The 24,753-nt window shown below is 40.6% G+C and overlaps 1 long non-coding RNA gene across 4 annotated transcripts; it reads left to right on the top strand.

Annotated features, from left to right (window-relative positions):
- The first annotated feature begins 377 nt into the window (after positions 1 to 377).
- LOC144313798 (uncharacterized) lies at positions 378 to 24,203 on the top strand. Of its 4 annotated transcripts, none has more exons than XR_013379426.1 (5): positions 378 to 535; positions 807 to 958; positions 8,114 to 8,225; positions 10,651 to 10,753; positions 22,331 to 24,203. It is a non-coding gene; the product is annotated as an uncharacterized LOC144313798 (long non-coding RNA). The 4 variants fall into 4 exon arrangements; XR_013379424.1 differs by lacking the exon at positions 378 to 535 and adding an exon at positions 557 to 723; XR_013379427.1 differs by lacking the exons at positions 378 to 535; positions 22,331 to 24,203 and adding exons at positions 557 to 723; positions 16,098 to 18,553 and having other exon boundaries at positions 10,655 to 10,753.
- Positions 24,204 to 24,753: the final 550 nt, after the last annotated feature.

The raw sequence follows: 24,753 nt of genomic DNA, 5'->3' as shown, positions 1-24,753 counted from the left end.
GCGTGCAAGCCGGAAAACGTCTTCGTGAGGCCTCACCATCCTTCGCAGAGATGGAGGATTTGCTGATTGGACAGGTGACGCGACTTGCCGTTCGGGGACCCACTCGGGCACATTGACGACTGTTACCGACCCGGGGGTCCTTTGGCTCCCTGGGCGGAAACCGACGCGAGGCCCAGGGCGGTGCGGCCGGCGTTTCTTGCCAGCTCGGGTCCGGGCCGGAGGGAGACAGCCCTAGGGAGCGACGTGGCAGGGGGCTCCCCAGCAGAGCGCGGGAAAGTGTTGGAAGGGGCGGGGCGGGAGCGCGGTGACGTCAAAGCACGCGGAGGGGGGCGGGAGCACAGGCAGGTGCGCAGGCGCAGTGGGCGGCACAGGCTGCTTCCTCCAGGCTGCAGCTTGCTTGCGCGGGAACCGTCCACCCCTGGGCCTGAGTCGGGGCGTTGCCCTGAAGGGGAGAGTCCCTGGAAGATGAGGGGTGGGGTCCGTGGTGGCTCCGACTGGTCTAGGCTGGATTTTGCAGGCGCAGACCGCTGGTGAGGTGCGTCCTGGAGCTGGGGTGGGCCCTTGGCCCCAGGCCCTGGGGTGCCCCTGCACCTGCGAGCTGGTTCTGGAGAGATGCGGCCTTGCGGCGGCGCCACGAGGGCCCGAGGCGGCTGCAGAGCCTCGGGAAAGGGCACTGCAAACGAGTAGATACTTGGAGAGCTTTCCTTTTGAAACAGGCTGAAGGTATAAAGAGGTTAGGGCCTGGGGCAACTTTATCCCGAGGTATGCGTTTCCAGGAGGCACCTCAGCATCGCCTTCTCTTTCAGGACCAAGTGGTGTGCTGGTGCCCGAGCTTCCGCAGCAGCTTCCAGAACCGACCTGCGATGCATCCGGCGGTGCCCTGTTGACGTGGGCTGTGGTGGAGAGCTGAGCTACTGGGATGGGCCAACCCTCCAAGGGCTCCTTTCCTCCCAGCAAGGTGGGTTGTTGAGCCTTTTCCAGAACCTCCCCACCTGACACCCCACATCCCACTTTATGCTGCACAGTTGTGCAGTGAAAGGTATTTTAAGACCGTCCTTTGGTGGGTAATAGTAGAGCAGTGGTCGGTAAAAACAAGACCAACCCTCATCGTTTGAAATGCAAACTTGCACAGCTTTGCTGTGTTATATGTTCCACTTTATTTTTTATTTTTATTTTTATTTTTTTTAAATAATAAATTTATTTTTTATTGGTGTTCAATATGCCAACATACAGAATAACACCCAGTGCTTCATCCCGTCAAGTGCCCCCCACCCAGTCACCCCCACCCCCCGCCCTCCTCCCCTTCCACCACCCCTAGTTCATTTCCCAGAGTTAGGAGTCTTCATGTTCTGTCTCCCTTTCTGATATTTCTTACCCATTTCTTCTCCCTTCCCTTCTATTCCCTTTCACTATTATTTATATTCCTCAAATGAATGAGAACATACAATGTTTGTCCTTCTCCGATTGACTCATTTCACTCAGCATTTCACTTCCTTTGCAAGCCAACAAATCATGTGACTGGTCAAATGGACAAGTTTCTGGGAACACAATGAGTTTGAGGGAATGTTTGGGGCAGGAGTCAAAAATGTTAGTTGCGTTAACATAAAAGATTAAAGCAGCCATTAAGAAAAACAAAAATAAGTCTGTTAAGATGTACCGTGGGCCATCAAGATTCTGTTGGCCAGTCCATTTTTCTTAAACTGCTTGCTAGGAAAAAAAAAAAAAAAGATGGATCAAAGTGCCCTTACCTAAGGGACAAGCCAACCTGTCATAGCCCACCTGACAAAAAACAGCTTTGGCTGTGTCTTGTGCCTGACATGAAGTGAGCCTTGTGTCTACACGTGATTTTTGAACACTTGAGCTTTAAGTAGCAACTGAGACAGCTAGCTGCCTCTGGGTTTTCTCAAAATTAGGAAAAAAAAAGAAAAAGAAAAAAAAAAGTCCATCCAGTTCCATCCACGTTGAAGCAAATGGTGGGTATTTGTCCTTTCTGATGGCTGAGGAATATTCCATTGTATACATAGACCACATCTTCTTTATCCATTCATCTTTCGATGGACACCGAGGCTCCACTTTAATACTTCAACTGGCGTTAAACAATAAAATAAATACATTAATTTTAAAAGTTCTTCTGAGGCATTACACATATATTTCATGTTTTATTAATTATTATTTTTTTGTATATGTTTTATTGGAGTTCGATTTGCCAACATATAGCATAACACCCAGTGCTCATCCGGTCAGGTGCCCCCCTCAGTGCCCTACACCTCATGTTTTATTTATTTATTTATTTTTAAAGATTTTATTTATTTATTCATGAGAGACAGAGACAGAGAGAGAGAGAGAGAGAGAGAGGGGAAGAGAGACAGGCAGAGGGAGAAGCAGACTCCATGCAGGGAGCCCGACATGGGACTCGATCTCCACGATCACACCCTGGGCTGAAGGCGGTGCTAAACCCCTGAGCCACCTGGGCTGCCCCTCATGTTTGCTATTTTTTTTTTCTTTTGTGGTACTCCATTCTTTTATCTTAAAATTTTTTTTATTGGAGTTCATTTTGCCAACATATAGCATAACACCCAGTGCTCATCCCACCAAATGCCCCCCTCAGTGCCCATCACCCAGTCACCCCAACCCCCCTGCCCTCCTCCCTTTCCACTACCCCTTGTTCGTTTCCCAGAGTTAGGTGTCTCTCATGTTTTGTCACCCTCACTGATATTTTCACTCATTTTCTCTCCTTTCCCTTTTTTCCCTTTCACTAATTTTTATATTTCCCAAAGGAATGAGACCATATAATGTTGTCCTGTTTGAGTTAAAGCCCACTTTTGCTACACTTAGAACATTTCCCAAGTTGCTGTGTGAGAGGATCTAGGGTTCAGTAGATGGCGCTGCTACACTGTCTTTTCAGTCAGATTTCAGACTTGTTGATTTCTGGGACACTAATCGGAAACTTGTGATGTGCATGGAAGAGGTTGGGAGGGAAACCCAGATCTCTTAAGCTAGTCCTAGGTAGGTACCAACTAAGATTCTGAGTGTCATTTTTTTCAAACCCTTTAAAATTCTGTGCTTTGAATAAATAGGGATATTGTGAAAAGATCCATTCATTGGGCATTTATCTTTAATACTCATCTGAGAATCTAAAGATATCCTGCTAGGATCTTCTCTCCAGGTCTTAAAATTCAGATGTGTGGATGCACTAAAGGGCAAATCTTTTACTGTTCTTTTCATATGTAAAAGAAGTCACATTACCCTGAAAATTAGACTTTCACTCCCAGAAAACTGCTTTTCAATTTTTTAAAAAAATCACCAACACCATAAGAAGTAAGATGAACTCTCTATAATGAATGAATGTGTGACAAGCTGACTGGCTACAGTATCTTTCCTGCCACCCCTATGCCCATCATTGGAGCTGGCTGATAGGCATCAATTGTTCAATTTATTCTTCTTGGAAATATTTCAGGGATACAAAATAGGATATGTAATAATGTAACAAACATACATTTACCTACACTCAGCTTTAGAACAAACATACATTTACCTACACTCAGCTTTAGAACAAACACATCAGCTTTAGAACAAACACAACACATCATCAACAAACACATACTTGAACCCTCTATGTATTATTCCCAATTGCATTTACTGCCCTCCTCCCTAGTATTTGGTCTTCAGTTGTTTTTCCATTCGTGTCTTTGTCATCTATCATCCTGACTTTGTCTGTTTGCAGCTTGCTTTTTTTTCCATTCGACACCGTATTTTAGAAAACTATCCAAGCTTATGTCTAGTTTGTTTTTACATTTACACGTTGGGTGAATTCTCCACACTTTGTTTGAACCATCCATCGATGCTTTAAGATGCTTTAAATATCTAATGATATTTATATCACTGCCAGTTTTCCACTATTACAGACAACACACATTCTTGTTTAGGTGTGAGATATTCCTTTAAACCTTTATGTTTGGGATCCCTGGGTGGCTCAGCAGTTTAGTGCCTGCCTTCGACCCAGGGTGTGATGCTGCGGTCCCGGGATCGAGTACCGCATCAGAATTCCTGCAGGGAGCCTGCGTCTCCCTCTGCCTGTGTCTCTGCCTCTCTCTTTCTCTCTCAAATAAATAAATAAATAAAATCTTAAAAAAATAAACCTATATGTCTTATGCACCTTAACAACAACGAAACATAAAGAATACCTACAGTCATTGCAGCCCACCGATCTTCACGTTCCCTCATTCAGTGTAGTTTGTGTGATTTCTTAAAGGAGTCAATGATTTAAAAATATTAGAAAGCAATGGATGAGGGATCAGAAAGCCGTTTAGAGGGTAACTCAGCTTCTCTGAATTTGTTTTCTAACTACCTAGGTGTGAAATGCTACACATTGCATTTTACTTCAGAATGCCAAATAGCTCTTCAAAGTCATAGCAACCATTCCTACTCCTACTGTGTTCAGGAACGCCAACTGCTTGTCATCCTCTCCAACACCATCAATCTCATTGCTGTTGATTTTTAAAAACTTTCTTATCAAAAATTTAAAAAATCTGCAAAAATAGAATAGTGAACTTTTACGTTCCTGTCATTCAATTTCAACAATTACTAATTCATAGTTTATCTTGGATCCTGTACCCTCATCCACCCACACACTCCCCCCTGATTATTTGAAGCAAATCTTATCATTCCAGAATATTACTCTGAAAGGTAAGGATTCTTTCTTTTGACCATAATCTTGATACCATGATTATGCTTAAAAAAATTAATAGCCATTCCTTAAGCACATCAATAACCAGTCAGGATTCAAATTTTCACAATTGTCTCATTACTTTATGTTTTGTTTGACTTGCCATCCCAAGTAAGAGGCATAAGCTTTGATTGTTGGTGTGTCTTTTAAATATCTTTTAATCTATGGATTCCTTCTCATGTCTTTATCACCCAATTGGATTGGGTTTCTTAGAGAGTTTCCCACAGTCTGGATTTTGCTGATTGTGTCACTTGCTCCTTTGTCTCCATATTTTCTGAAAACTGATGTCACATCATGATCAGGTTTATGTTCAAGTGTTTTGGCCCCATAGTTTGCAAAGTACCCCTGTACATCCTTTCAGGATCTCTTTCTAGTCAAGGAATTGGGCTTCTTTGCACAGGCTAAGGTCACAGCTCACAAAATGAGAAGCAGCATTCCTGGGGCATAGTCTACATGATTTTTCTCTTTTCCCTTTAGCTAAATTTGATGACAATCTTGGATGGGAGTCATTCAGTTGAAACATACACTGCATCAAAATAATAATTTCTGGGGTACCTGGGTGGTTCAGTCAGTTAAGTGTCTGCCTTCAGTCAGGTCATGTGCCTGGAGTCCCAGGATTGAGCTCATGCTAGGCTCCCTGTTCAGTGGGGAGTCTACTTCTCTCCCTCTTTCTGCCTGCCCCCGTCATTGCTCCTGCTCTCTTGTTTGCTCACCCTCTCTCTCTTTCTCAAATAAATAAATAAAATCTTAAAAAAATATAACTTCTAACCCCAAACAACTTCCCGTTTACTTCAGATCCTACATATCCCTGCTCCTCCAATTGGTAATCTAATTTTATTTTTCATCCATCCAGTATTTTCAGTTAGAGTTCAAAAAACTTAAAAATTCTCTTTTCTTGTTCTATTTAATTACTAAAAAGTAAACTAGATATCTTTCCATGTTTTTAGGCTATTTGGCTGGGTTAGTAGAAGGCAAAACAAGTAGAGTGAAAGTAAATGAGTAGAGCAAATGAGTAGAGCATTCTTAGTCTCTAAAGTTCAGTCTTGGTGAACTATGTTATGGGGAGAAAAAGAGATTTATAATTTTGATGAAATTTAATTTCTTGTTTATTCTCCTTTCTCTTTAAATTCTGGATGGGAGGGACACCTGGGTGGCTCAGGGGTTGAGCATCTACCTTTGGCTCAGGGTATGATCCTGGCATCCAGGATCGAGTCCTTCATCAGACTTCCTGCATGGAGCCTGCTTCTCCCTCTGCCTATGTCTCTGCTTCTTTCTGTGTCTTTCATGAATAAATAAATAAAATCCTTAAAAAAAATTCTGGAAAGGAGATGTGGCACCTGGGGACTCAGTGGTTTAAGCGCAGGCCTCTTGGTCTCAGCTCAAATCTCCATCTCATGTGGTGAGTTCAAGCCCCAGGTTGGGCTCCAGGCTGGGCATGGAGCTTACTAGCTTACTTAAAAAAATGAAAATAAAAAAAAATCTGGATGGAGGAACTGAATTTGAGAAACTGAATAAAACAAAAAAGAGAAAAGAAAGGGCTTCTGGCTTAATTTGATACAGAGTCATACACCTCAAGGGAAATTTGGCATTTTTCATGCTTAGTCGAAGTGTCTAAGGGATTTCAAGTGATCATTGCAAACAGAAACAGAGAAGGGGAAAAGCTGTTTTTTTTTTTTAGATTTTATTTATTTATTCATGAGAGACACAGAGACATGAACAGAGGGAGAAGCAGGGTCCCTATGGGAAGCCTGATACGGGACTCGATCCCAGGATACCGGGATCATGCCCTGAGCCAAAGGCAGACGCTCAACCACTGAGCCACCCAGGTGTCCTGAAAAACTTTCTATTATGTATATTGGGTTGGTGTTTGGGCGGTAACACGCAGTGTAGCACAAATTGCTTTCATAAAGCCAGGTGTGGTTGATCAGGGGAGGTATGTGTTAATCTCAGCAAAGTTCTTGTTTTTTGCCCCCATAATGGCAGGTTTTCCTATATATAAATACATTTTGGAGGTCTGGCAAGTCTTATTTGAGTCATTGTTTGCCATAGTCTTTAAAAAAATAATCATTTTGATTGTCTTTATTATTCTTGTTTAAATTTGGTTGATGGAAATATCCTTTAAAAACAAAATTTGGGACTCTGGGATGGAGTCCCGCATTGGGCTCTCTGCATGGAGCCTGCTTCCCTCTGCCTGTGTCTCTGCCTCTCTCTCTGTGTGTCTCTCATGAATAAATAAATAAAATCTTAAAAAAAAAAGTTTAAAAAATTAAAAACAAAATTTAAGGGGCATCTGGGTGGCTTAATCTATTGGGCGTCTGCCTTCAGCTCAGGTGATGATCCTGGAGTCCTGGGATCAAGCCCCATGTGGGGCTCCCTGCTCAGCAAGGAGTCTGCTTCTCACTCTGCTCCTTCCCTCACCCTGCTTGTGTTCTTTCTCGCTTGCTCACACACACACACTTTCTCTCTCAAATAAATAAATAAATAAATAAATAAATAAATAAAATCTTAAAAAAACTCAGAAAATTTAAATTTTGATCAGTAAATAGATAGTTGATTGATTAAAATACACTGTCTTTTACTTTGAGACTGATAAAAGAGTATGTGGGGACACACAAAGCAAATATTATTAGTTTTTTTTTTTATAATTAGATGTTGGGCTTTCTAAAGCTGTAATTGCTAAATTGTTGAAGAGCTTCACAGATAGTAGCTGTGAACCATCCTTGAACACAACGGGCTCACTAGCCTGTAAGCAATCCATATTCCACACAATTGATAGATGTGGAGAAACAAAAAGACACAGGGTACAATTACTGAGTGGGCCATTTCCATTAGGTGAAGGAAAAGGAAGACCAGGTGGATGTTCCAGCTGACATATAACTAGTTAGAACTCAGAGGGACCCTAGAATCATTTATCATTGGGAAAACCAGGGTGTAAGGGGATAACTGATCAGTTTAATATCTGGTACCTCGGTAGAGGCAGAGCTGGAAGTAGAACCAAGGAGTCTTGCTTCTGAGACCCTTTTCAATACATTCTGGTGACTTACTAAGTATTAAGGACAGCAAGTAAAACCACTTGTCACAGCCAGACAATGGTGGTTGTAAATGAATACGATAGTGTGTTTATGGCCTCAGAACACAGATTCCAGATGAAAGTTTGCATTAAGATAATGTTTTCTTGCTTTTTCAGTTGCATGCTGGAAGATTAATAGCACTTTCAGTAGAATCATCTTTTAGAATAGTGGTTAGTGATATACCAATACACACATACTTTATCATGTGAATTCTTTCATTATGGGGGTTAGCCACCAGAGGGTGACATGCACTCTCTTTTTCTTGATACAGGATGGACATTATTTGATATGCCTGAGATAATTTACTCTGTTGCAGGATTGGCCTTTTTCTGCCGGTTCCCACTGTGCTCATCAGCTGTGGTATGGCCTGTGTCACAGCATCCCCTCTGATCTCCTGGTTTCTGGTCTTCCACAGTGCTGCCAGGCAGGTATTTATGACTACATAGCTTTCCTGTTTAAAATCCTTCAAGGACATAGTCTCTTCAGGGATTTGGTGGCATTTTGTACATGCCTCTATTTTAGCAATTTATCACACAGGACAGCAGTGATTCATTGATAAGCCTACCTTTCACACAAGCATATGAACTTCACTAGGATGGCATCTTGCCTCAAAAAAAATTTCTTTTCTTCCTTCTTCCGTCTTCCGTCTTCCTTCTTCCTTCTTTCTTCTTCTTTCTTCTTCTTCCCTTGACTAGCTAGCCTGACACAGAGCATGTTGTTGGCTGATTAAATGAATAACAAAATCATAGTAAGGCACTCTATTTGTCATCCTTATTCTGTTTTGATACACGCATGTGTGGCCCCTGGCTCTCCTTGCCCTGCCTCTGATCATGAGGCTGAGGAGTGGCCTGACTTGCTGTTGGAATTAACTATTGCTTTTAAGGTATATTTACATATTTGAAACATTGAACACCTCTACGGGGATTGGTCGACAGCTGGGAGCAAGAAGGAGATCTGGGCTAGAGATGGAGGAGTGTGAGGGGGTGTGGTGCCTGAGAGGACAGGAGTGTATGGACAAAGTGTCACTAGGAAGGTTCCAGTGACACAATTAGACCTCACAACCAAGGCAGTGCTGGTCTTTGGTTGCACCAACAGCATCTTCTCATGGCCCATTTAGACACACGTGCTCTGTTTTGCTTACCTTGAACAAAACAATTCAAATTGATAAATTGTTTTTTTTTTTTTTTTCAAATTGATAAATTGTTGACTTAAAAGTTCTAGTTCTTTTTCACTGAGAACACATGCATGTGATACAAAGAAATTCAAATAGTACAAAAGAACTAAGAAAACTTATTTTATGTATGGCAAGCAAAAATCTCTCATTTTATTGTGTCTATTTCCACTTCCTTAGTTTTTCTTTTTCCTCACTTAAAATACCTCTTTCATCCCAAAGTTCAAAATTATTTTATTTTCCAAATAATTGGTCTACGATCATCATAGTTTTGAACACTCTGCTGATCAGAGTTTAAAGAGGTCATATCTAAAGCATGGTTAAGCATTTGTTCATATGTCTGTGTATCTGTCTTAACCCTGGGTATACAGAGCTCATCAGTACACTCGCCAAAAGCAGCAGTGAGCAGCTGGTGCAGGATGTGTGCCAGAAATTAGTGTGGTAGGTGAATCAGATGTCCAATATTCATGCCACGTGGTTGCAAAGTGAAGATAAATGGAAACCTTCAGGATGGTTTGTCTGAGCCAACTCCTTTTCATCTCTTGCTGGCAAATGATTTCAGTAGGAAAAGAATCTAAGATTGAACAAAATGATGATTCTCTTGTGTGTTGACATGGCAGCTTTGCTGAGGCTGCTATGAGTTTAGAAGAAAAGGTGAAGTTATTGCGATATCTAAATAAGCCCCAGTTGTATAAGATCTCCAGACACACATATTTTCATGAAATGCTGATATTTCAAAAATGTAGTGTGAGGGAACTTTCATATTTTATATTTATATATTGTGAATCGGGGTGAGGATGATTGCTTAATATTTACTCCATTTTGAAAGGATGTTGACAATTTTAGCATTTCTTAATGTGGTCTCTATTGTGTTATTTAAAAACACTTTGGAAATAGAGAAAGGATTCCAGACTGGAGACATGCTAAAGCTTTGGGGAAAATCTAGTGTTTCAAATGTGTGCAATATAAATAAATCAAAATAAGATATTTTGAGACACAAACCAAGAGAACCCAATGCATAAGGGGTTTTTATGGCAAGTTGAGGCTTCCATGGCTCCTGACCTGAATAATTGTTACCTGGGATGAAAGTATTTAGTAAGGGGCTCTGTATAGAGAGGTACTCAGTAGATCCTGTTGCTGACAAAAAGCTTATTATGCAGAAAAAAGAGTTTTGTGGAAGAAGAACGATTGCAAGGCAACATGCTCAAATGTCTTAAATGACTTTTGAGCATTTTTTTTGATATATCAACAATAGAATTAAAATACTTTCCTCAAGTATACAATAAGAATCTGAAGTGATGATCAGAGCAAATAATTTGGTTCATTCTAGCCTAAAATATTTGTGATAGAAATAAAATTTTATCTTAATTCTGGCCTAAAACATTTGCGACAGAAATAAAAATTTATCTTAATTAACATTGTAGTTACGTAAAATGTTCCATGATTCACATGCACCTGGTAAAAGCACGTGTTGTGGATAATTATTCAGACTTGGTACTGACCATTTACTATGAGTTCTGAATGCTCACATGTTGAACATTCTTGAAGAAATAACTTCAGAAAAAAAAAAAAAGAAATAACTTCAGGTTCAATTCTTCCATTGGGATTCTGTTTTCTTGGGAGCAGTTCTTTTGTTCCGACATTTACAGGAACATAACACCTTGCTGTTCTTTCATTTTAAGGGAGAAGAATTTGTCGTAGGAGAGTCCAGAATGAGAAAAACAATGACAATTTGAAAAGGATACCTCCCTTACTTTAGAACAGTGCATGAAATTTCCTTTTATGGTGAGTGTCAGCCTTCGGTTTAGGTCGTGATCCCCAGGGTCTTGGGATCGAGTCCCTCATCCCTCTGCCTGTGTCTCTGCCTCTCTTTCTGTGTGTCTCATGAATAAAGAAATAATGAAATCTTAAAAAAAAAGTGCAAAGCTGGGGCACCTGGGTGGCTCAATCCATTCCATGTTCAGCATCTGACTCTTGATCTTAGCCCAGGTCTTGATCTCTGGGTTGTGAGTTCAAGCCCCATGTTGAGCTCCTCACTGGGCATGGAGCCTACTTAAAAAAAAAAAAAAAAAAAAAAAAGTGCAAAGCCAACTGTTCAGCCAGCGCCTCTGGCAAATGGATTTCTGGCAGATTTGCCCAAACGTAGCTAGAGCACAAGGACAAGGCAGGGAGTGTTTGGGAGCCGCAGCGGTCCAGTCATGTAGGCCTTGGTGACAAGGAGGAGTTTTAAGCCAGGGACAGGCGATCCTGCCAGTTTTCCATGGCAGAACCATGAATGCACATCTGATGTGCCAAGTGTGAGCCCAGCTTCTCTCCTACAGGCTGCTTCCGGAGCCCTTCCTATTTGCCATAGCCCAGCTCTGCCCCTTACCAGCTGCATGACCTGGTGCAGGTGCATTCGGTCCTCTGGCACCAATATCCTCAAGTGAAAAATAGGGGTACTAACAGAACTCACAGAGATTTGTGAGATTAAAGGAGGTAATGTAAGGGCTGTGCTTAGCACCATGACTGGACCAGAATATGAGTAAATTATGAAGACAGTAGTCTTTATAGTAGAAGTAGCAGTGGCAGTAACAATAGCAGTGGTACAGATACTCTTACTAGGGTAGAGGAGCTGCCCAGGGAACCAGTACCCCGGGAGTTGGGACAAGTCCTCTTATTGTGCACTCCAGCTGAAGAGGTGGGGGAAGGGGAAGCTTGTGAGAAAGGGGGCACAAAAGGTGTCCTCTGATCACCCTCCTCCCCTTGTGGACTATGGAATAGGATGACATGAATTTTAAGTTGGATTTAAAAGATTATTTCATGTGATTTCCTGTACCCCCCTTGAGGGTGAGCATCTGGGCTAGTGCCACCCTTCACCCTTTCTTTCCAGCACTACGGGGCTGGAGTAGTACTAAGGTGTGTTATTAGTTCCACTGCTGTAATTTTTTCGATGTGAATGCAAGGAGCTCTCTCCATCAAAGTCTGTAGGACATCTGGGTTTCCCCAGGTGACCAAAGTGTCCAGGCAAGGGGTGGAAAAAGGAGGTCACCTTAGGGTCAGTCCTCCCTGGAATCATGTTTCTGTATTTGAAATCAACCTTATCCAAATAACAGTTAGAAAAGGCAATTGTTCTTGGATATTAGGTCACACTCCCCTACCAAAGGCTTTACCTTCTGTCAAATCTACCCCCCCCACACCATCCCTATACATCCCTCCAATGCCTTGAATCTCTTGCCTCTGTTATTTGGATTTGAATCCTTTTTTAAAAATGAGTTAATTCATTTTTAGAGAGAGAGAGAGAGAGAGAGCATGCACGAGCAAGTGTGAGTGGGAGTTGCAGGAGGTGGGGGGATTCTCAAGCAGGCTCCACACTCAGCATGGAGCCTGATATGGGGCTTGAACTCACGACCCTGAGATCATGACCTGAGCCAAAATCAAGAGTTGGACACTTAACCCACTGAGCTACTCAGGTACCCCAAGGGGCAGTAAATTAAATGGAAACCAGGGCAGGGCATAAGCTGGTACACTGAGATGGGTAAAAAGGAGAGCAAGCCTCACATGAGGCTTCACAAGTGAGACTGTGGCTTCACCAGCATTTGGGGGTCCTGGTGTCAATGTTTTAAAAAGAAATAACAGGGTTTATTAGTTTATTTTTTTTAAGATTGTATTTATTTATTCATGAGAAACACAGAGAGAAAAGCAGAGACCCAGGCAGAGGGAGAAGCCGGCTCCCTGTGGGGAGCCCCATGCAGGACTTGATCCCAGTACTCCAGGATCACGCCCTGAGCTGAAGGCTGATGCTCAGTCGCTGCCACTCAGACATCCCAATAACAGGGTTTAAACAAAAAAAGAATCAAAATAAGAATACATGTATATGTATATCTAGAATAAGTGCTAACTTCCATGTGAGTTTGGTATAGCATTCTCTTCCTATTACTCAAATTGATTTAATTTTCAATATTGATTTTAAAGGCTGAACGGTTTGTACATTTGGATGATTCAATGATGAATATCTTTATTGAAGATCCAGTGATTGCTATGAAAAAAATGCAGATGGACCCCAGAGGGCTGTCCTAGCCAAAGTTGACTTTCCTGTAATAGCCCCTGGAGGCTCCTGACTTAAAAGACAGAGGAAATTAAGCTCCAGTTAAAGTATTTGCAGAGGGAGCATTGAAAGTGTGGATGCAACCTAGATGCACAGCAACCAGACTATCCTAAAATAAGAGATGATTTCTGGTTTAGTGTCTGCTTGGTAAACTATAGAATGCATAGAAATGATGAAGCCTGGGACTTTCCTATATAGGACTTCACATAGAGTAGCATATTAATCAGTGACTCATGATATCATTAAAGAATGGTTAATTTCCAACCCATCTCAACTAAGTAAGTGCACCCCAGTGTGTCAGGGACTGCTAGTTATCTCCCAACACCGATTTTTCTCATCTTTTGTGCTGATGAATTACTAGCTGAGCTCAAAACCTTGTAGCTAGTGTGGCCATGTGACCAGTACAGGCTGGTGGTTTACAAATAGAAGTCAGGTGTGCAACATCCCCCTTTGTACTTCTTGGGTTTTCCCTTAAAGGGAAGGGCATGGACTTTTCTTGCCCTCTTTTCTGTAAGCTAAAATGTAGACATGATAGAGCAACCAACTTGAACCATGAGATGGAAACCATTTTGAGGACTCAGAGCACAAGAAATAAGTTGGACCCTTGATGATTCTGGCCCTGGATGACCTTCTCTCACTGTGTGAGAGAAATAACCTACTAGCTTTTTATTATTGTTATTATTATTATTATTTTGAGGAGAATGCATGCATGAGTGGAGGTGGAGGTGGGCAAGGAAGGGGTACAGGGAAAGGGAAAGAATCCCAAGCTGATTCCAGTGCTGAGTGCAGATCTTGACTCAGGGTTTGATCTCAAGACCTTGAGATCATGACCTGAGCCAAAATAAGAGTCGGACGCTTAGCTTACTGAGCCACCCAGGCAGTCCTAAAAAGCTTTAAAAAGCTAAAAAGTCCTTTAAAAAGCTAGCTTTTTAAAGCCACAGTCGTTTTGGACCTCTTTATTACTGTTGCCAAAGCTATGTCCTAACCCAAATATCCACACTTTAGGTGTAGAATGGATGCATACTGTGGTTATTCTTTTGGCTGGTGAGTACAATATCCTCTCTCACTTTTCTTTTGCAACACATATTCCATGTATATTCCTATGGTGATTTCAACACAAATAGATTTTAATGTCATATTATTTCAGTGTTATTTGATTTCTGTAGCATCTATGCAGCCATTCATCATAGTAAGTGATGTCTCTATTTCTTTATTATAAATTAGATGCATCTATGGATTCATCTTCAGATATTTGACCCATCCATGTTATAAATTAGACTGATTCTTAGATTAAATGGATACGACAAATGGTGCATTGCATACAAGGAAAGTACTGTTTTGTGCTGGCAACTACTTTAGTTGGTTGAAAGGGAATTTCTAGGAGGAAAACATAGACTGGGTCTTAAGCAAGATTCAAAAATCTCTTTCCAGACTTCTTAAATTTTGATTTTATAACTCAGTTTACCATAGTATAAGGTTAGTAAGGAAAAGTCATCTTATCAGAAGGATATTCCATTCAGAATCTTAGCTTTTTGTGGACCAATAGAATAATGACTAAGATTTCTTGAGCATTCATGTGCTCAGATGATTAGGGGCTCTACGTGCATTATTGCACATAATCTTCCCAGTATGACATAGGGAGAACTATTTGCTTTTTATTTCCATTTTGTAGGTGAGGAAATTAACACTTAGAGAGGCTTAGTGACTTGGCACAGTTTACACATCTAGAGGTGACAGAGTTAGGACTGAATGTCTGACTTGTAGATTCCTAAGGCTCAACCCGCCTATACTGCATATTTACACAAATGCTTAAAACCAATGGACTTTTTGTGGTTTTCCTAATAACTTCTTTCTCTGGTTCAACTTTGTTATGCTGTTTTCACCTAGCACTTACAAGTTTCTCAGTAATGTAAAGACGTCTACAAGCAGGAAGCTGGGAATAATTCTAATAGTAGAATGATTTCATCAGTATCATCAACATGTAGAAATATTTGACTTTGGTTTGTTTCTGATGGGGGGGTTGGTGATGGGTAGCAGTGAGAAAGAAATATTTTTAAAAAGTTTTTATTTTAATTCTAGTTAACATACAGTGTTATAGTAGTCTCAAAGGTATGATGTAGTGATTTTAATAGCAATTAGTATATTAATCATGTCATAATATAGCAATGAATTAATATTTTTAAGAAAATACATGTAAAAATGAACACTTTGTCTTTAATCTGCTAAAAAATTCAGCTGAGTAAATTTGAAGATCTAATTGGCTTTATTCAAAGATTTATGAACAGGACGGCTTTTCATTTAGCAAGTAGAAAGGAGCTATCAGAAGTTGTACAAAATAGAAGGCTTTTATAGGCAGAAGGGGACAGGGACAAGGAAGTCATAAACAAAAGAAAGGATTTTTTTAGGCAGTGTCACCTTCCTTTGGGGAGAGGGCTGAGGTCTATCATGTAGACTATCTCACTATTGTGTTGATCAGAAAATTCCAGACTGGTTTAAAGTCCCACCTCTGGGAGAAGCTGAAAGGGCAGTGAGGTTAAGTCTTAAGTCTTGGTTTGCTGACATGGGGCTTAGCACAAGAAACTGCATTTTGGGCCTGTTGTTTGTTTGTTTGTTTGTATCTATCTATCTATCTATCTATCTATCTATCTATCCATCCATCCATCCGTAAGAGACACAGAGAGAGAGGCAGAGACATAGGCAGAGGGAGAAACAGACTCCTCGAGGGGAGCCTGATGTAGGACTCAATCCCAGGACCCTGGGATCATGACCTGAGCCGAAGGCAGATGCTCAACTACTGAGTCACCCAGGTGCCCCTTGATAGCTATTTAAAGAAATCATTGGGACACAGTAGACGTCTGTGATGATTATTTTTAAAAAGTCACAAAAATGCAGAAAATGTGTCCATTGACAGTGTCACTGGAGCAGTTGACAGCTTTCCCTCTTGCTTCTTCTTCTCGCAGCTGAATGACTTACCTATCTGTACTCTAATCAGTTACTGAATAACCAGTGGATTCCTGCCCTTTTTGTGCTTCTCTATTTTAGACTGAGGGAAAAAACTCCCACATTCCTTACTGAAGGCTCTGGGAGTCTTGAAGAGTTACTGGTCTTCCTGTTTAATTCTCCTGTGTTCTGGGAAATATGTGAGATGTAAAGCTTAGTGATAAAGAGACATGACAGACTTCTAAAGAGGTGATGGAAGCTCAGCGTTCACAAGGCAGGCAGCAAGATTTTTTGCTGTTCTCAGTGCAAGTGTGTGACAACAGTGCTGCCCATGTTAATATTCAAGACTAACACAGGACAGCCGAAGAGTATTGTCTCCGATAAGAGTGAAGTTCTTTGCCTGGAGCCATCTGCAAGCTGGCTGAAGTATGTTGATAAGCACTCCATAAATTGTAACATTACGAACCCAGCCTCCAGTTTTAGAGAGAAGCCAGCATACACACCACCTACACAGATTAACAGTCTCAGGTTCTCAAGCCTGGAGAGAAGAGGTTATAAACAACTCTATTCTTTCTCCCTGAGCTAGCCGCTGTGCAAAGAAAACTGGCAAGATGGTGACAATGACCACCAAAATTGTTTCCAATTCCTGTAAATCATTCTCCCTAAGAGTGGAAACCAACGGTGCAAACCCTTTCCAAGTCACGGTGTCAAGTTTAGCCCATTAATCACTGTCCCCATCCCTGGAGGGTCCCTTGGTTAATGGCATTATTTCCTGAGCCAGGCTTCTCACTATCTATTGGCAGGATTTATGCCTCATTATTCTCTGAGTGAAGAGTTCCTCAAATTTCCTAAGGCTTTCCTCTCCCCACAGGATGAGGAGGAAAAGGACAACTCCCATTCTGCGTCGTGCTTTGTTTTTTCCTTTGAGTTTTGAGTGATCTATGCTCTTCTCCCTCGTAGCTATCACTGTAGCTGATGGGCCTCTAGATTTATTGGTTCAATTAGGACTCTATGTACATGACACTAACTGGCGGGTTTGCTCTAGTTCCTGACAAAAGTAGTGAACTGAGCAGTGAGAAGTATTGATTCATTTGTTGATCAGTTGAATACAACCTGTCAGAGTAACCTCTGAATGGTGAGTAAATAATCCAGGGAACATGTTCCATGGAAAGGAGACTTTTCAAAATACTGCCTTTTCACCATATAGTGCTATCACATAGCAACTCTAGTATTGTTTCTGCCAAGTCAATATAGCAAAATGTCTATTATTTTCTGTTAACCAGCTACCAGGCTAAGTAAAATGTGAGTTTTAAGAGTTCATTCTTAACAACCCTTTTTAATGGGGTTGCTCAGATCTGATGTCATAGATGATATAACCTCAGGGAACCATTCAGATTATGAGATTAGAATTAGATTAGTAATTTTTAAAACCAACACAAATGCCAAAGCAGACAATGTAGGTAGCCTGTCAGTTTATTATTTCCCTAGCCTTCCTCACTAACTGAACCCCATTATATTGAGGTTTTTGGTGGCCATTTGCTTCATGGGTCCTCTCTTGTCCCAGGAGTGAGTGTTGACGTGGCGAGTCCACTGCTCTTGCCCACCACAGGTATAAATATGGTCTTGTGACATAACTGGTCAATGGGACATGAGAGGGAATCTGCTGGGAAGATTTTGAGGAAGTTCTTCCACCCTAATAGAAATTGAGACTAGAGGAATCACTGTCCTTTTCTGCTTCTGGACAAGCTCTGTGAAGAGGAGACCTTGGCAGCTGCTGTGGCCATCTGGTCACTATTGGTGGGAGAAGAAGGTTGGGTGGGACATCCCAACAAGCTGAGGAGGACAGAGCAGGAAGTTAGAAGAAACTCATTCACTGAGGTGCTGAACAGTCCTGAAACTACCTTCCCTTTAGTTTTTTTGTTATATAGGATAATAAGCCCCTTATTGTTGAATGTACTAATAGTTGGGTTTTCTGTAACTTTCAACTGAAAAACATTCTAATAGATATAAGCCGAGGTCTAAGTGTAATATTACTGGTGCTCTGAAACCTTGAGCAAGATTGTTCTTGGCTCTGGTATGAATTGGAAACTTTTCAAAAATTTTAGGTTCTGGATTAAATATCAGGAATCAGGGAAAGACTAATTCATAGAGGAAGTCAAATCTAGAATTTCAATGTGAAGGCACAAATGATATTGATGCTCACTGTCAAGATTGAAATATGCACATTTTGCTTTTCTGCCAGACACAGAAGGCATAAAAATGAATGAAATTTAGATGAAATGTCCAGAATAAGCAAGTACACAGAGACAGAAAGCATATTAGTGTTTGCCAGGGCCTGAGGGGTGGGAGGAGATGGTGAGTGACTGTTTAATGAGAATGGGCTTTCCTTTTGAGGTGATGAGAATATTCTGGAACTATATAGTGGTGATAGTCGTCCAACATTGTGAATGTACCAAATGTCACTGAATTGTACACTTAAAATAATGAATAAATGGCAAATTTTATGTGTTTTATCACAACAAAATAAAATTTTAAAGAAACCTGAAGTGAGCATTTTGTGGCAGTGATGCAATAAAGAGAAGCATTCCTATTCATGAGATAAATTCGTTACATTTGAAAATTTCTTTAACTTCAATATTGTTTTTCTCCACATTTTAAGATGAGTTAAAGGGTAGCTATTTACAAAATATATTTTCAGTTAACAGATCATTTTTTAAAAGATTTTATTTATTTGAGAGAGAGTAAAAGAGAGCATGAGCGGGGGGAAGGGCAGAAGGAGAAGAAGTGGACTCCTCACTAAGCAGGATATAAGGGCTCAATCCCAGGTACTCAGGACCATGGCCTGAGCTGAAGGCAGATGCTTAACCAACTAAGCCACTCAGTTGCCCCCAGATCATTTTTACTTAAAACATTTTTTTACTGAAAATAAAAAAAAAACCAAGTATACCATTTGTTTTGGACAATTCTTTAAGTATTATGCCCCAAGGGCTACCAGTCATTATGAAATTAGTTTCCTGTATACACCAAGACTAAGGTAGGCCCTAAGAATAAGAAGTCCATGAATAGGGGCATCTTAGGTGGCTCAATCAGTTAGTTAAACATCTGACTGTTGAGTTCAGCTCAGGTCAAGATCCCCGGGTTGTGGGATCAAGCCCTGCATCAGGCTCTGTGCTCAGCATGGAGTCTGCTTAAGATTCTCCCCTCCCCTCTGCTCGTGTGCATTCTCTCTCTCTCTCTCTCTCTCTCTCTCTCAATAAATCACATCTTAAAAAACAAAGCCCGTGAGTGGCTTAAGAAGAACCTTGCCTGAAAATAAGAAATTTGGTTCTGTGGAATAAGCCTGTTTTCTAGACAAAGCCATTCCTTTTTTTTTTTTTTAAGATTTTATTTATTTATTTTAGAGAGAGATAGAGAGAACACAAGCCAGGGGAGAGGGAGAGAGAGAAGCAGATTCTCCACTGAGCAAGGAGCCCGGCATGGGGCTTGATCCCAAGACTCTGGAATCACAACCTGAGCCGAAGGCAGATGTTTAACTGACTGAGCCACTCAGGCACCCCTGGACAAAAGCCATTCCTATGTAAAGAGGAAAGGTTACCAGAGCATAGAACAGAGCAACATATTTATGTGTAATTGGAAGTGAATATAAAATTTTGACTGATATACTCAAGCTTTAAAGAATATAGGAATCAATGTTGCCAATAGTTGTTTGGTCTGTTAGCATAAAGCTGTATTTTCAGTTTTCAATTCCAATTGTATATGTTTATTCAAGATAGGAATAGCTTGAGATACTTAGCTGAGAATAAGCTGTCCTTTCACATATGTGTCAGAGCAACAGCAGCATTACCAATATCCCTGATATGCTGAGTATGGCAGCTGTCTGCTAAACAATTGAAAATACTCAGATATCCTTACGTTATTTAGCTGAGACAAGTGACCTATTTGAAGCAGTACTTCCTTATTTTCCTTATTTCTTCCTTATTTTTCAATGAAGATTCCCCACAGCTTGTCTTTAAAAAAACACTTGGCAATTGACTATAAAGTCAGTCAGTAAGAGACAGGAAGGTAGTTTATAGAGATTGAACTGGAAGCTGAATTGGTTTTGTTTCATGCCTTCAAATGTGTACTTTGTTTTAACAGGGTCTCTCTGCAGTGGGCATGTATGGCTTCTTAAATTTGGATCAATTTTGAGTAGACATGGATCATCTTTGTTCTTTTTTTTTTTTTGTATATTGATTTGTTTACAATCTATCTCTCTCCCTTCTTCCCTTTGTCCCTGATTTTCTCTCTCCCTCCTTCAAGATTCTTGAAACGAAGAGGGCAGGAGGGAAATAAATGCTTTGCCTTAGACGTAGGACAGGGGACACTATTCTTTCGGTAAAATGGGCATGGTCTCCCCAGCTCCTCAAATTAAGGCACATGTGATTTAGAAGAGATCTCTGGGTGAGGTCCTTTTACAGAAAGTGACTTCTACAAACAAGGAAACTTTTTCTAGTAGTTAAACACAAGTTTGGGAATCTCAGTGGCTTTGGGAAAGACTATTTTGGAGTGACTCTATTGCTTCTTGTTTTGCTACAAAGGTGTAATGAGGAGTATTTTATAGGCTTGCATTTCTAATTTTTTTAAAACTTATCTAAAAGGAAATACAGAAATCTGAGGGGGAGATTCACACCCAGTGTTTTAGTAATTTTCCAGAAAGCTGTGCTAGACTCAGGTCATAAATCTCAATAGAAAATAGTTTCCTTCCCTCTGTTGGCAGCCAGCTTCATTTACTCAGACCATTAAGAGGTGGGAAATATCCCTAAATCCTTGCTGCCCCCTTCTTCTGAATCACATGGTCTGGTAAATCAGGAGAGAGTACAGCTGACAATCTATGTTTTCTCTTGCGTAGGAGCAGCCTCCCTTTGATCTCAACCCTTGACTTTATGGCAGCCAGCCATATCCCAGGAGGAAGGAGAAGGACAGAATGAGGACAAGTCATATTTATTTTAGAGGAACCCAAAGGAGTAGGGCGAGCATTGAGACCCGGGCAGGTAATGCCATGGAGCTGAGGAGAGCAGAAATCTAAACATGTGAGAAAAGAAGTCACTTCTGAAAGGCTTCAGAATCCCCAAGTGTCATCTTTCATAGGGACCAGAAACACTCTCAAGAAGGCTGCACGACCCAAGATGAATTACTTTTATGAGATTTTGCGACAGCTAGGGGAAGGGTGGACAGATATCAAAGGATTTGCCTTTCTCTTGGCGTGGTTTCCAGTCCCTGATTCTCTGCTTGTTATGATAACTGCGCTGGATTCATGTTTTATTCCTTGCAGTGCCAACACCAACACTGTGCATCAGGGATGCTCTTCGGATAGGGCTTTCTCCCAAGCAGCTGCCTTCTGTCTTGTTTTGAGAGCATAACCTAATATAAATCAGCAGAAAAACCTCTGTGCCTTTCTCCCAGAGCAAAGGGTAGCCCTGTAACCTGCTGCTCATGGGTAGGTCTGAAGTCACCTACAGGTGCATCAAGGAATCCAACTCCTGGCCTTCAGTGAGCCAACTGTTCATTAGTGAATGGGACTGCCTTCTCTTTGGGGGGATACAGAGCAGCAGACACATTGCTTTTAGACCAGGTCTGTTCGTTCATTCTCTGTGACAGAAATCAAACTACCTAATTCTAGGTAGTTCTAGATCAAATACCTACTTGATTAGGTATTCTAATCAAAATACCTAATTCTAGTTCATGATGTCTTTGTTTGGAAAATTCGTGCTATCACAGGATAGTGTTAGGACAGGCCTTCTGCATCCCATCATTCACGTCTGATTTATTTATTTATTTTTCTAAATTTAAAGATTTTATTTATTTATTCATAGAGACACAGAGAGAGAGAGGCAGAGACACAGGCAGAGGGAGAAGCAGGCTCCATGCGGGGAGCCTGATGTGGGACTCGATCCTGGGTCCAGGATCAGGCCTTGGGCCAAAGGCAGGTGCCAAACCACTGAGCCACCCGGGCTGCCCCTCACCTTTGATTTAAAATTTAGAGACCTTGGGGATCCCTGGGTGGCTCAGCGGTTTAGTGCCTGCCTTCCACCGGGGGTGCGATCCTGGAGTCCCGGGATCTAGTCCCGGATCTAGTCCCGGATCTAGTCCCAGATCGAGTCCCGTGTCGGGCTCCTGGTATGGAGCCTGCTTCTCCCTCTGCCTGTGTCTCTGCCCCTCTCTATGTCTATCATGAATAAATAAAATCTTTAAAAAAAATAAATAAAATTTAGAGACCTTTCAAACACCTTTGAAAGTCTATGCTGCTCCCTTCCTGATCTAATTTGGTTGGGTGATCTTTTGCTGTGTCTTGACAGGTGGACACTGCAAATACAGCTAAATGAATTTGTCCCCCGTGGTTCTCTATCTTGAACAAAGAAGATGCATATCACTGAACACATAGTAAGCTGACCTCAGTTGGAATTGAAGGGATCCTTCAATTGTAAAGGGAATGATTCCTGTAAGTAAAATTATTTCAGGAGTTTAGGAGGATTATTGATGAAATTTTGGTCATTTTGTTAGTTTTAAATAATGATTATTATTTAAATCTTCCTAACGTTACATTTTTATTTGAGTAATATATGGAATATACATATGAATATATGTACTCTATAAGTGCATCTTACATCTAATATTTACTTGATAAAATGTGTAACATTTAGGTGAGACATTTAGGTGACCCTCTTCCTTAATCCTTGGTAACTATAAAAAAAAGTATTACAAACCTAGCACTCATTGCATCTCCATTGTAGACCATTTATCTGCTTTAAGTAAAAGTATCTGGATATGAAGTCAACGTCTAAACTTTTTTTAAAATAAATTTTTATTTATTTATGATAGTCACACAGAGAGAGAGAGAGAGAGAGGCAGAGACACAGGCAGAGGGAGAAGCAGGCTCCATGCACCGGGAGCCTGACATGGGATTCGATCCCGGGTCTCCAGGATCGTGCCCTGGGCCAAAGGCAGGCGCCAAACCGCTGCGCCACCCAGGGATCCCCAAAGTCTAAACTTACTACCCATAAGCACTAGAAAGTTTGTTATGTCATACACAAAAGATTGTTATCTTTATAAATGTGTTGATTGTGGGGTTCAATGAAGTAGGAAGAACCACAATGCTATTTTCTTTCTACAGTATTTTTTTTCTTTCTACAGTATTGATTGCACATATGTATTATAATAGCATGTATCTATGTAAGACATATAAAAATTCTGAAAATAACAAGAAAAGAATAAATACCACCACCAATCCCAATTTCCAGAAATAAGCACTACCCAGTTTTGGGTATGCTCCCATTAACCTTTTTTAAGTATACATATATAATTTAAAAATTTAGGCCAGGCCTTATATGTAATTTTGTGTCATTGTTTTCATAACTTTGTAGTACTTTTAAATTTTTATTTAATTTTCAAAAAACCTTTTGGGAATTATCTGTTGTATGAAGTCATGCGGTAGAACATGTGTAATATTTGAGTAGTCAATATTTATTTCCCCCACTTTATTCCACATTGTTTAAGGTTAAACTGCTTTCTCATCAACTATTCATACATCTGTGTTAAGGTTTCTTACACTGCCTCTTTTTTTTTTTTTTTTTTACTAATTTTTGGTTTCCTGTTTCTTGACCCTTTGAGAATCAGCGGGCTTGTATAAACTGTGGTCTAATCCTTGATAATCTCTAATAAACCTAGTAAGTATTTCAAAAGTTCATCCGTTACTTTCTTTCTTCCACTCTTATGGATAACATGCTACCTAGCTTCTGGGCTCAGTCTGTTTAAGTGCAGTGGAAAATTTTGTAGCTGTATCTGTGACCAGAGCTCTAGTGTCCCCAAGCCAGCAAAAATCATCTTTGTCTGTTTTCCTCTAAAAGAACAGCAGAAAATGAAGCATTTGACCAAGCTGTTCTATGCAGTAAACATTTTTAATTATATACACATCTCATAAAATTCATTTGAAAAAATTGCCTTTTTGTATTGACTTATTTTACATGAAGTTAAAATATCCAAAGGGAAAACAAAATTCACTCTACTATACAGATTTGGAAATTTAAAAAGGTTTCCAGAAATTTCAAGATATTTGTGGAATTCATCTGAATAATTTAATTAGATAAACTGGTTGAATTTTTCACTCTTCCTCCTGATGCATTGTCACTGTGCTAATAGAATTTTCTTTCTGTTTTTTTGCCTCTTTTTTGGAAGATATTTTATTGTCATGGCATTTTTGTGGTTACGAGACAGGGATGCCCAGAGTGTCATTTCCCAATTTCCCAGTATCAAAAGCAGCTCCTACTCTCCACTAATTTCTGAGTTCTCTTCCTCTGGCTTAGACCACGCTAAGGCCTTTTGACTCCAGGTTGGATTGTGTATGGCATGTTGTAAGGAAATTTGATCTCAGACAGACTGAAGGAGTAGTCCTGTCATCTGTCGTGTGGTCAGCTACGCTGTGTGAGTCTAGTTGGAGGTGGGAGCCTTGCCAGAAGCACCAGCCTAGGAGTTAGAAGACTTGATTTGTAGTCATGGCTCTGCCATTTAGCCATGTGACATTTGACAAAACACTTTAATTCTCCTGAGATTGAATTTTCTAATCTGTCAAATGGGAATATTGATTCCAGTCTTGCCTACCTCACAGAATTATGGTGAGAACTTAATGAGAAGATGTGTGTAAAGGCACATTATAAAGCATAAAGCTATATGATTCTGGGTTATAAATTATTATCTAAAGTGTGATAGGTTTGAAGTCACCATG

Source organism: Canis aureus, chromosome 5, assembly GCF_053574225.1.
Source record: "Canis aureus isolate CA01 chromosome 5, VMU_Caureus_v.1.0, whole genome shotgun sequence".
Taxonomy (NCBI): domain Eukaryota; kingdom Metazoa; phylum Chordata; class Mammalia; order Carnivora; family Canidae; genus Canis; species Canis aureus.
Note: the sequence above shows the minus strand (reverse complement) of the source record. Positions and strands in the feature narration are given on the sequence as shown.